We start from the raw sequence: 12586 nt of genomic DNA, 5'->3' as shown, positions 1-12586 counted from the left end.
ATATGGATTAACAATCTTAGGATAGAAACCGACCTGGCTCACGCCGGTCTGAACTCAGATCATGTAAGAATTTAAAGGTCGAACAGACCTAATCATTGGGCTCCTGCACCCAAAATTTTTCTTAATCCAACATCGAGGTCGCAATCTGCTTTGTCGATATGAACTCTCAAAAACAATTACGCTGTTATCCCTAAGGTAACTTAATCTTATGATCATAAATTATGGATCAAAATAACAAACATAAATAAATGATATAATAATGAAGAGTTTATCTATTCTTCATGTCACCCCAACAAAACATCATCATTAAATATAGAAAGACAAACAAAAACTATATAAAAGTAAAATGTCAAGCTCTATAGGGTCTTCTCGTCCTAAAGAAGAATTTAAGCCTTTTGACTCAAAAGTTAAATTCAAAAATTTATTAAGAGACAGTTGATTTCTCGTCAAGCCATTCATTCCAGCCACTAATTAAGAGACTAATGATTATGCTACCTTTGCACGGTCAAAATACCGCGGCTCTTTAAAAATACGCTCAGTGAGCAGGCCAGACCTCAAAATATAAACAAGAGGACATGTTTTTGATAAACAGGCGGAAATCAATTTTGCCTAGTTCCTTATAATAAGTTCACAAGGTAAAAATTTCATACAAATAAATATACTAATTCTATCATTATTACAAAAATTTTAAAATTAAAATAATAATCTTAATAAAAAACCTAAAATATTTATAAAATAAAAATAAAAAATAATGAACTAAAACGTAATCTTAAAGATAGCTGGTTTAAAGCTTACTATTAAATTTCTATAAAATAAATTATAGGTTATTAACTTCAAAGCTTATCCCTTAAAGAATAAATAAGTTAATATTTTTACTTAAAAAATTAAATAAAAACAAATAACTTTAAAAAATTAAATTTTTTCTTAAGAAACTAGATATCTTGGGAAACGATTAACATCTCATTTCTATAAATAATTTAATAATAATTATGATACATTAACTATAAATTATTTATAAATCAACCCAAATCGAGACAAGTAAAATAAATACTAAAATTTTGATAAACCCTGATACAAAAGGTACAATAAATAAAATCTACTTAAAAAAATTTAAAATAATATTTCATAAAACACTTACATTACCAATAAACTATAATTTAAAAAATCAATTCTATAAAATATACTAAGACAAAAATACAATAAAATTATTTAAATTAAATAATTAAATAAACAAAAAATAAATATAATAAAATAAATAATCAAGATATCCTGATTTGCACAGAAAAATTTTCAGTGTAAATGAAACACTTTACTAATAAGTTATATCTTGAAACTCTTCCTAGATACACTTTCCAGTACATCTACTATGTTACGACTTATCTCATCTAAATTGAAGCTACTTTAAAATAAAATAGAATAATCAATAATGAGAGCGACGGGCGATGTGTACACATCTCAGAGCCAATATCAGTTAAATTAAATAAATTAAATTCCTATCAAATCCACCTTCATTAACAGTATTTCACTATCAAATCCGTTATAAACAAAAATCTATTGTAACCCACCTCCTCTTAACTATAAGCTGCACCTTGACCTGAAATATTTTATAATTATAAATCTTGAGAATTATAACTCTAAAAAGATTCTCTGATAACGGAGATATACAAACAAATAAAAGAAGTAGAGTAAATCGTGTATTATAAATCATGGGGTAGGTTCCTCTGAATGGAATGAGATACCGCCAAATTCTTTGGGTTTAAAGACCTTAACTAATAGTACCCTGGTAAATATAATTAACATTTAAAATAATAGGGTATCTAATCCTAGTTTATTATTCAAATTTCACAGATTCATAAAAAGGGCCACAAATAAATTTTAACATTTCACCTTACAAATTTATATTTCAACCCTAATAATATAAACAACTGTTTTAACCAATTTATATTTCAACCCTAATAATATAAACAACTGTTTTAACCAATCTTGTATCAATCGTATAACCGCGGCTGCTGGCACGAATTATGCCGATACTAAATCAATTGCTAAATCCAAAATCACTTGATAATTAAATCAAATTACTGCAAAAAGAACATTTAGTCTAACAAAACTTACATATAATACAAAGAAAAAGTGAATAAACAAGCAAGAATAAAACTTTTAAAAATAAAAAATAAGAAAATTTTAAATCTATTAATTCAGGAAAAAATAAAAGATTCAAATATTTCAAGAAAAAAAAGAAAAAAACCACAAACATTAACAAAAAAAAAAAAAGAAACGCCCCTATGTATGACCACAACAACTTCTCTATTATATATAATTAAAGATTAATATGGAACATGTATAGCAATAAATGTATTATATTCTTTCTTATTTAATCTTTCTTTTCACTAATAAATAAAGAAAGATTAAATAATATAATAAATATATTTTATACAATTATGTAATTTAATATAATATGTTATTAATATGAATTCTTTTTTTTATATTAAGTTAACTTTCATATATATTAGTTAAATAATCTAATTATAGATAATTTACATAATTATATTATTATAATTAATATAATTATTTATATTAATTATAATATTTTATATTTAAATTAATAATATTATTTATTATATCCAATTATAATAATATTAAATATTAAATTACATATTATTATATATATTATATTATAATAACCTATTTTAAGCTAAAAACATAAGTAGCTATAATCCTAGGTAAATAATTGCATTAAAATAATCAATTGATAATGGTAAGATGAACTTATAATACTTTAATTTCAATTAAATGTAATATATTAATATAAATTATTTAATATATATATATATATATATATAAAAAATAAAATGAGCAGGATAAATTAATCCTAATTAAACAAAATAATACATAAAATTATTTAAAAAAAAACTTTCGATTTATATATTAAATAAATGAAGTGCCTGATTAAAGGGTTACCTTGATAGGGTAAATAAAGTAAATAAAATTACCTTCATTAAAATTACATAAGATAGAATTAAACTACCTCCTTTAGTATCAAAAACTAACGTGCATCATACACCTTAATGTAAAAAGGTAAGCTAAACAAGCTAATGGGTTCATACCCCATTTATAGAGGTATCAATCCTCTCCTTTTTAATGACCAACAACTCTACAAAACTTCTCTTCCTATCAACATTAATGGTAGGAACGATCCTGTCCATTTCATCAAATTCCTGATTTGGGGTTTGAATAGGACTTGAGATCAACTTACTTTCATTTATTCCGCTCCTAACAAGAAATAAAAATATAATAATAAATGAATCATCAATTAAATATTTTATTGTCCAAGCAATAGCATCGACAATATTATTATTTTCAATTTTTCTGATTCAAATAAAATATCCCATGGGATGGGAAACAGAATTTATCCCATCAATAATAATTAGATCTAGACTATTATTAAAGATTGGAGCTGCACCTTTCCATTTCTGATTTCCAGAAGTTATAGGAGCATCAAGATGAAATAATTGTTTAACATTAATAACATGACAAAAAATCGCCCCAATAATGGTCTTATCTTATTGTATTCAATTAAGAACTTTTATTTGAACAATTATTATCTTAAGAATTATTATTGGGGCAATAGGAGGTTTAAATCAAACATCCTTACGACAACTTTTAGCATATTCATCAATCAGACATCTAGGTTGAATAATTAGATCATTAACAGTCAGAGAAAACATCTGAGAACTATACTTCATTATTTACTCACTATTAAGATTAATTATAGTTTTATTATTTAAGCAAATAAATTTATTTTTCATAAATCAAATTTATTCAGCCAGAAATATAAAAACCGAAATTAAATTCATAATATTCTTATCTTTATTATCTTTAGGTGGACTACCACCATTCCTTGGATTCTTGCCAAAATGAATTGTAATACAATCATTAATAGAAAACAATATAACAACTATTATAACTATTATAGTTGTATTAACTACAATTACACTCTACTACTATATACGTATTAGATTCTCAGCTCTAATTATATCATACACAGAAAATTCGTGATCTATAAAGATAAAGTCCCAAAAATCAAGAATCATTCTTCCTATAACAGTAATAATTTCAACAATAGGATTGATTTCAACATCAACCTTAATTTCATTATACTAAGGACTTAAGTTAATCAAACTAATAACCTTCAAAGTTATAATTAAAAGAATAATCTTTTAGGCCTTAGTAAAATTTTACACCTCTAGAATTGCAGTCTAGAATCATAATTGAATATAAGACCTAAATATGATAAGAGAGAAAACATCTCATAAGTAGATTTACAGTCTACCACCTAAAATTCAGCCATCTTACCGCAAAAATGATTATTCTCAACAAACCATAAGGACATTGGTACTTTATACTTCATATTTGGAGCGTGAGCAGGAATAGTAGGAACATCAATAAGAATACTTATTCGTGCTGAACTTGGCCAACCCGGATCTCTAATTGGGGATGACCAGATTTATAATGTTATTATTACAGCTCACGCATTCGAAATAATTTTCTTTATAGTAATACCTATTATAATTGGTGGATTTGGTAATTGACTTGTTCCACTAATAATTGGTGCACCAGATATAGCATTTCCACGAATAAATAATATAAGTTTTTGATTACTACCACCTTCACTAACCCTTCTTCTTACATGTTCTATAGTAGATAATGGTGCTGGTACAGGATGAACAGTTTACCCTCCTCTAGCAGGAGCTATTGCACACGGGGGTGCATCTGTAGATCTAGCTATTTTTTCACTGCACTTAGCAGGTGTATCATCTATTCTTGGTGCAGTGAATTTCATTACAACAGCAATTAATATACGATCAGAAAGTATAACTTTAGTATCGGCATAATTCGTGCCAGCAGCCGCGGTTATACGATTGATACAAGTGAATATTATTGGTTAAAACAGTTGTTTATATTATTAGGGTTGAAATATAAATTTGTAAGGTGAAATGTTAAAATTTATTTGTGGCACTTTTTATGAATCTGTGAAATTTAAATAATAAACTAGGATTAGATACCCTATTATTTTAAATGTTAATTATATTTACCAGGGTACTATTAGTTAAGGTCTTTAAACCCAAAGAATTTGGCGGTATCTCATTCCATTCAGAGGAACCTACCCCATGATTGATAATACACGATTTACTCTACTTAATTTATTTGTTTGTATATCTCCGTTATCAGAGAATCTTTTTAGAGTTATAATTCTCAAGATTTATAACTATAAAATATTTCAGGTCAAGGTGCAGCTTATAGTTAAGAGGAGGTGGGTTACAATAGATTTTTGTTTATAACGGATTTGATAGTGAAATACTGTTAATGAAGGTGGATTTGATAGTAATTTAATTTATTTAATTTAACTGATATTGGCTCTGAGATGTGTACACATCGCCCGTTGCTCTCATTATTGATTATTCTATTTTATTTTAAAGTAGCTTCAATTTAGATGAGATAAGTCGTAACATAGTAGATGTACTGGAAAGTGTATCTAGGAAGAGTTTCAAGATATAACTTATTAGTAAAGTGTTTCATTTACACTGAAAATTTTTCTGTGCAAATCAGGATATCTTGATTATTTATTTTATTATATTTATTTTTTGTTTATTTAATTATTTAATATAAATAATTTTATTGTATTTTTGTCTTAGTATATTTTATAGAATTGATTTTTTAAATTATAGTTTATTGGTAATGTAAGTGTTTTATGAAATATTATTTTAAATTTTTTTAAGTAGATTTTATTTATTGTACCTTTTGTATCAGGGTTTATCAAAATTTTAGTATTTATTTTACTTGTCTCGATTTGGGTTGATTTATAAATAATTTATAGTTAATGTATCATAATTATTATTAAATTATTTATAGAAATGAGATGTTAATCGTTTCCCAAGATATCTAGTTTCTTAAGAAAAAATTTAATTTTTTAAAGTTATTTGTTTTTATTTAATTTTTTAAGTAAAAATATTAACTTATTTATTCTTTAAGGGATAAGCTTTGAAGTTAATAACCTATAATTTATTTTATAGAAATATAATAGTAAGCTTTAAACCAGCTATCTTTAAGGTTACGTTTTAGTTCATTATTTTTTATTTTGTTTTTATAAATATTTTAGGTTTTTTATTAAGATTATTAATTTAATTTTAAAATTTTTGTAATAATGATAGAATTAGTATATTTATTTGTATGAAATTTTTACCTTGTGAACTTATTATAAGGAACTAGGCAAAATTGATTTCCGCCTGTTTATCAAAAACATGTCCTCTTGTTTATATTTTGAGGTCTGGCCTGCTCACTGAGCGTATTTTTAAAGAGCCGCGGTATTTTGACCGTGCAAAGGTAGCATAATCATTAGTCTCTTAATTAGTGGCTGGAATGAATGGCTTGACGAGAAATCAACTGTCTCTTAATAAATTTTTGAATTTAACTTTTGAGTCAAAAGGCTTAAATTCTTCTTTAGGACGAGAAGACCCTATAGAGCTTGACATTTTACTTTTATATATTTTTTTGTTTGTCTTTCTATATTTAATGATGATGTTTTGTTGGGGTGACATGAAGAATAGATAAACTCTTCATTATTATATCATTTATTTATGTTTGTTATTTTGATCCATAATTTATGATCATAAGATTAAGTTACCTTAGGGATAACAGCGTAATTGTTTTTGAGAGCTCATATCGACAAAGCAGATTGCGACCTCGATGTTGGATTAAGAAAAATTTTGGGTGCAGGAGCCCAATGATTAGGTCTGTTCGACCTTTAAATTCTTACATGATCTGAGTTCAGACCGGCGTGAGCCAGGTCGGTTTCTATCCTAAGATTGTTAATCCATATTAGTACGAAAGGACCATATGGTTAAAATATTTTTTGTTATATTGATTAATATTAATTTATTTACTATTTTGACAGATTAATGTGTTGAATTTAGAATTCATTTATGTAGATTTTTTCTACAAATAGTATTGATACTTTATGATTTATTTATATTTATTTTGAATTTTCTTTTATTGGTTATTTGTGTTTTAATTAGTGTTGCCTTTTTAACTTTATTAGAGCGTAAGGTTTTAGGTTATATTCAGATTCGAAAGGGTCCAAATAAGGTAGGTTTTGTTGGAATTCCTCAGCCATTTAGAGATGCTATTAAGTTAATTTGTAAGGAGCAGCCAATTCCTATTATATCTAATTACCTACTTTATTATTTTTCCCCTGTTTTTAATTTAATGATTTCTTTAGCCGTTTGAGTAATTTTTCCTTATTTAACTTATATGTGTTCTTTTTGTTATGGATTTTTATTTTTTTTATGTTGTACTAGATTAGGTGTTTATACTGTTATAATTGCTGGTTGATCTTCTAATTCAAATTATTCATTATTAGGTTCTCTTCGTTCTGTTGCTCAAACAATTTCTTATGAAGTTAGTTTAGCTTTAATTTTATTGTCTTTAATTATTTTAATTGGTAGTTTTAATATGTTTGATTTTATAAACTATCAGCTTTATTGTTGATTTATTATTATTTCTTTTCCTTTAGCTTTAGCTTGTTTTGCTACTTGCTTAGCTGAAAGTAATCGTACTCCTTTTGATTTTGCTGAAGGGGAATCTGAGTTAGTTTCAGGACTTAATATTGAGTATGGTGCGGGTGGTTTTACTTTAATTTTTTTAGCTGAATATACTAGAATTGTCTTCATAAGAATGTTATTGGCTTTAATTTTTTTGGGCGGTGATTTTTATTCTTTTATATTTTTTATTAAGCTTGCTATTATATCTTTTGGTTTTATTTGGGTTCGTGGAACATTACCACGGTTCCGTTATAATAAATTAATGTACTTAGCTTGAAAAAGTTTTTTACCTTTATCTTTGAATTTTTTTATTTTCTTTGTTGGTTTAAAGATTTTATTTATCTCATTTGTTTAGTGAAATTTTTTGAGAAAAGTTAATAGAAGAGTTAAACTTCTAATTTTATGTTTTCAAAACATATGCTTTTCCTAAGCAAATTAACTTTATTCCTTAATTAATTTATCTCATGCGTTTGCGACATGGACATTAATTAAGAAATATGTGAAGTAAATAATTGTTAAGATTTGACCTGTTATAATATAAGGTTCTTCAACAGGTCGTTTACCAATTCACTTTAGTAAGCATACAACAACTACTATAATTCAGAAGGGGAATCTGAGTTAGTTTCAGGACTTAATATTGAGTATGGTGCGGGTGGTTTTACTTTAATTTTTTTAGCTGAATATACTAGAATTGTCTTCATAAGAATGTTATTGGCTTTAATTTTTTTGGGCGGTGATTTTTATTCTTTTATATTTTTTATTAAGCTTGCTATTATATCTTTTGGTTTTATTTGGGTTCGTGGAACATTACCACGGTTCCGTTATAATAAATTAATGTACTTAGCTTAAAAAGTTTTTTACCTTTATCTTTGAATTTTTTTATTTTCTTTGTTGGTTTAAAGATTTTATTTATCTCATTTGTTTAGTGAAATTTTTTGAGAAAAGTTAATAGAAGAGTTAAACTTCTAATTTTATGTTTTCAAAACATATGCTTTTCCTAAGCAAATTAACTTTATTCCTTAATTAATTTATCTCATGCGTTTGCGACATGGACATTAATTAAGAAATATGTGAAGTAAATAATTGTTAAGATTTGACCTGTTATAATATAAGGTTCTTCAACAGGTTGTTTACCAATTCACTTTAGTAAGCATACAACAACTACTATAATTCAGAATAAAATTTGATTAATAGGGTAAAATTGAATGCCTCGGAATGGTGTTTTATTATAAAATGGTAAAATTTTTAAGATTCTAATTGATAAAAATAATGCAATAACACCTCCTAACTTATTAGGGATAGATCGTAGAATTGCATATGCAAATAGGAAATATCATTCTGGTTGAATGTGAACTGGTGTTACTAATGGGTTGGCAGGTACAAAGTTATCTGGACCTCCTAATAGGTAAGGATTAATTAAACATAGTATAATTAATAATGATGTTATTATTACAAATGTAATAGAATCCTTAAAGGTAAAGTATGGATGGAATGGAATTTTTTCAATATCTCCATTTAGTCCAAGAGGATTATTAGATCCTGTTTGGTGAAGAAAAAATAAATGAATTGCTGCTATAGCAGCAATAATAAATGGTAATACAAAATGGAATGTGAAGAATCGATTTAATGTTGCATTATCAACAGCGAATCCTCCTCATACTCATTGGACTAAATCTGTTCCTAAGTATGGGATTGCTGATAATAAATTAGTAATTACTGTTGCACCTCAAAAAGATATTTGGCCTCAGGGTAAGACATATCCTATAAATGCAGTTGCTATAACTAAAAATAAAATCACTGTACCAATTATTCAGGTATGTATATAAATATAAGATCCATAGTAAATTCCCCGTCCTACATGTAAGTAAATACAAATAAAAATATTTATTCTTTCTATAGGTTTTTTAATTATTAGTCCTAATTTAATTAGAATTTTATTAGGTTGAGATGGTTTAGGTTTAGTTTCTTATTGTTTAGTTATTTATTATAAAAATGTAAAATCTTATAGTGCTGGTATATTAACTGCACTTTCTAATCGTATTGGTGATGTTGCTATTTTAATTTCTATTGCATGAATGTTAAATTTTGGTGGTTGAAATTATATTTATTATTATGATTTTATTTCTAATTCTTTTGAAATAAAGCACATTACTATATTAATTGTTTTAGCAGCTATAACTAAGAGAGCTCAGATTCCTTTCTCTTCATGACTTCCTGCTGCTATAGCAGCTCCTACTCCTGTTTCTGCTTTAGTTCATTCTTCTACTCTTGTTACTGCTGGTGTTTATTTATTAATTCGTTTTAGACCAATATTGGATACTTATAATTGTGGTTGATTTTTACTTTTAATTGGTTGTATAACTATATTTATGGCTGGATTGGGCGCTAATTTTGAGTTTGATTTAAAGAAGATTATTGCTCTTTCTACTTTAAGACAACTTGGTTTAATAATAAGAATTTTGGCTATAGGTTATCCAAAGCTTGCATTTTTTCATTTATTGGCTCATGCTTTATTTAAGGCATTATTATTTATATGTGCAGGTTCAATAATTCATAATTTGAAGGATTCTCAGGATATTCGTTTTATAGGATCAATTGTTAATTTCATACCTTTAACTTCAGTTTGTTTTAATGTTTCTAGTTTATCTTTGTGTGGAATACCTTTTTTAGCGGGATTTTATTCAAAGGATTTAATTCTTGAGATGGTTTGTTTAAGATGAATTAATTGTTTAATTTTTTTTCTTTATTTTTTTTCTACTGGTTTAACTGCTTCTTATTCTTTTCGTTTGTTTTATTATTCAATATCTGGTGATAATAATTTTTATTCTAGATTTTCTTTTGATGATAAGGGTTATTATATTTCATTTGGAATAATTGGTCTATTGTTTGTTGCTGTTTTTGGTGGTAGTCTTTTATCTTGATTAATTTTTCCTATTCCTCATGTGATTGCTTTACCTTATTATTTAAAGTTTTTAACTATTACAGTTGTTATTTTAGGTGCTTATTTAGGTTATCTTATTTCTAATTTTGATTTTTCTCATTATTTATTTTCTTTAAGTATACTTTCTTTTGTTAGATTTGCTGGTTCTATATGATTTATACCTTTTCTTTCAACTAAGTTTATTAGATATATTCCTTTAAAAATAGGTTATTATTCATCTAACTCATTTGATTATGGTTGAGGTGAATTACTTGGTGGTCAAGGTTTATATAGATTATTTATTTATTTAATTGGTTATATTCAAGGTTGATATGATTCTAATTTCAAGATTTATCTTTTAACTTCTATTTTTTGAATATTTATTTTGGTAATATTGTTTTTCGTTTACTTAAATAGCTTATAATTAGAGCGTGACACTGAAGATGTTAAGGAAGTATTTTTACTTTTAAGTATTTATAAATATAGATATATTATTTTTACAGTGAAAATGTAATGTTTTATTTAAACTATATAAATTTTAGAAATGTTAACGGAGTTTAACCGCTAATATAAAAAGTTAGCAGCTTTCATATTGGCTTTACATTTCCTTAATTGGAACTATTATAGTTCAATTATATTATTAACAGTAATACGCCTCTTTTTGGCTTCAATTAATAAGAATAAGGGTAGTACATACCAATCTTCCAGGTTCGAAACTGACTGCAATATTTCGCTTCTTATTCTATTTAAGGTTGATTGATAATATCAATACTTTTTGAATGCAACCCAAATGTTATATTTAACTACAACCCTTTATTCTGCTCATTGTAATGCTCCTTGGTTTCATTCATGGTATAGTCCTCCTAATAGAACTAGAATAAAAAATATTGTTGATACTGTTCAGATTATAATGTCTGAAGTTTTAAAAATAATTACAATTGGTAGAATTAGTGCAATTTCTACATCAAAAATTAAAAAGATTACTGCGATTAGGAAGAATCGTATTGAGAATGGTATTCGTGCTGATCTTTTTGGATCAAACCCACATTCAAATGGTGACCTTTTTTCTCGATCATTAATTAATTTTTTTGATAGTGTTGTTGCCAGGATTATAACAATTATTGGAATAATAAATCTAATGAAAACTCTTGTTGATAGAATTAGAATTGTTTTTCTTGATTTATATCAAGCTTTCTGATTGGAAGTCAAATGTACTATTTATACTAGAAAAACAATTATCTACCTCATCAATAAATAGAGATATATAAGAATAATCATACTACATCTACGAAGTGTCAGTATCATGCTGCTGCTTCAAATCCAAAGTGATGTCTTGGTGAAAATTGATTTATTGAGTGTCGAAATAGACATGTTGATAAAAAGATTGTTCCAATAATTACGTGTAAACCATGGAATCCTGTTGCAATAAAGAATGTTGATCCATAAACTGCATCTGCAATGGTAAAAGGTGCTTCTCAATATTCATATGCTTGAAGAATTGTAAAGTATAGTCCTAATAACACTGTGAAGAGTAATCCTTGTAGTGCTTGAGTATGATTAGATTCCATTAAACTATGATGTGCTCATGTTACTGTTACTCCTGATGCTAAAAGAATAGCTGTATTAAGTAATGGAATTTGTATAGGTTTAAAGGGTTGAATTCCTATTGGAGGTCATAGTATTCCTAGTTCAATTGTTGGTGCTAATCTTCTTCTAAAGAATGCTCAAAAAAAAGAAACGAAAAATAATACCTCTGATGCAATAAATAAAATTATTCCTCATCGTAATCCAATTGATACAAATCCTGTATGTAATCCTTGATATGTTCCTTCTCGTACTACATCTCGTCATCATTGAATTATAGTTAGTAGGGTAATTCCAAATCCAATTATGAATAAGTTAATATTAAATAGGTGGAATCATTTTGCTAGTCCTGATACTAGGACTATTGCTCCAATTGCTCCTGTTAATGGTCAAGGTCTATAGTCTACTAAGAGGAATGGGTGGTTTGAGTGAGTTGTTAACATAGGTTTAATATACTTCTCTAGAATATAGAGTTCTTAGAATT

General features: G+C 26.4%; 3 long non-coding RNA genes across 8 annotated transcripts in view; 2 read left to right on the top strand and 1 right to left on the bottom strand.

Moving 5' to 3' along the window:
* The window catches only part of LOC126301635 (uncharacterized), a 31321-nt gene extending 30101 nt beyond the window's left edge, over window positions 1–1220 (top strand). Inside the window, exon 2 of the long non-coding RNA XR_007553062.1 lies at window positions 824–1220. This is a non-coding gene — a long non-coding RNA (uncharacterized LOC126301635). The remainder of the gene's footprint in view (window positions 1–823) is intronic.
* The window catches only part of LOC126301637 (uncharacterized), a 319704-nt gene that overhangs the window by 88036 nt on the left and 219082 nt on the right, over window positions 1–12586 (bottom strand). For 2 of the 4 annotated variants that reach the window (XR_007553066.1, XR_007553065.1), the window contains exon 2: window positions 720–768. The exons of the other annotated variants lie outside the window; for them this stretch is intronic. This is a non-coding gene — a long non-coding RNA (uncharacterized LOC126301637). The remainder of the gene's footprint in view (window positions 1–719; window positions 769–12586) is intronic. 4 annotated transcript variants of the gene reach the window in all.
* Window positions 1–12586, top strand: part of LOC126301634 (uncharacterized) — a 377864-nt gene that overhangs the window by 211674 nt on the left and 153604 nt on the right. The gene's annotated exons all lie outside the window — the stretch shown is intronic.

Source organism: Schistocerca gregaria, unplaced genomic scaffold, assembly GCF_023897955.1.
Source record: "Schistocerca gregaria isolate iqSchGreg1 unplaced genomic scaffold, iqSchGreg1.2 ptg000077l, whole genome shotgun sequence".
Lineage (NCBI taxonomy): Eukaryota > Metazoa > Arthropoda > Insecta > Orthoptera > Acrididae > Schistocerca > Schistocerca gregaria.
This window is presented reverse-complemented; position numbering and strand designations above follow the sequence as displayed.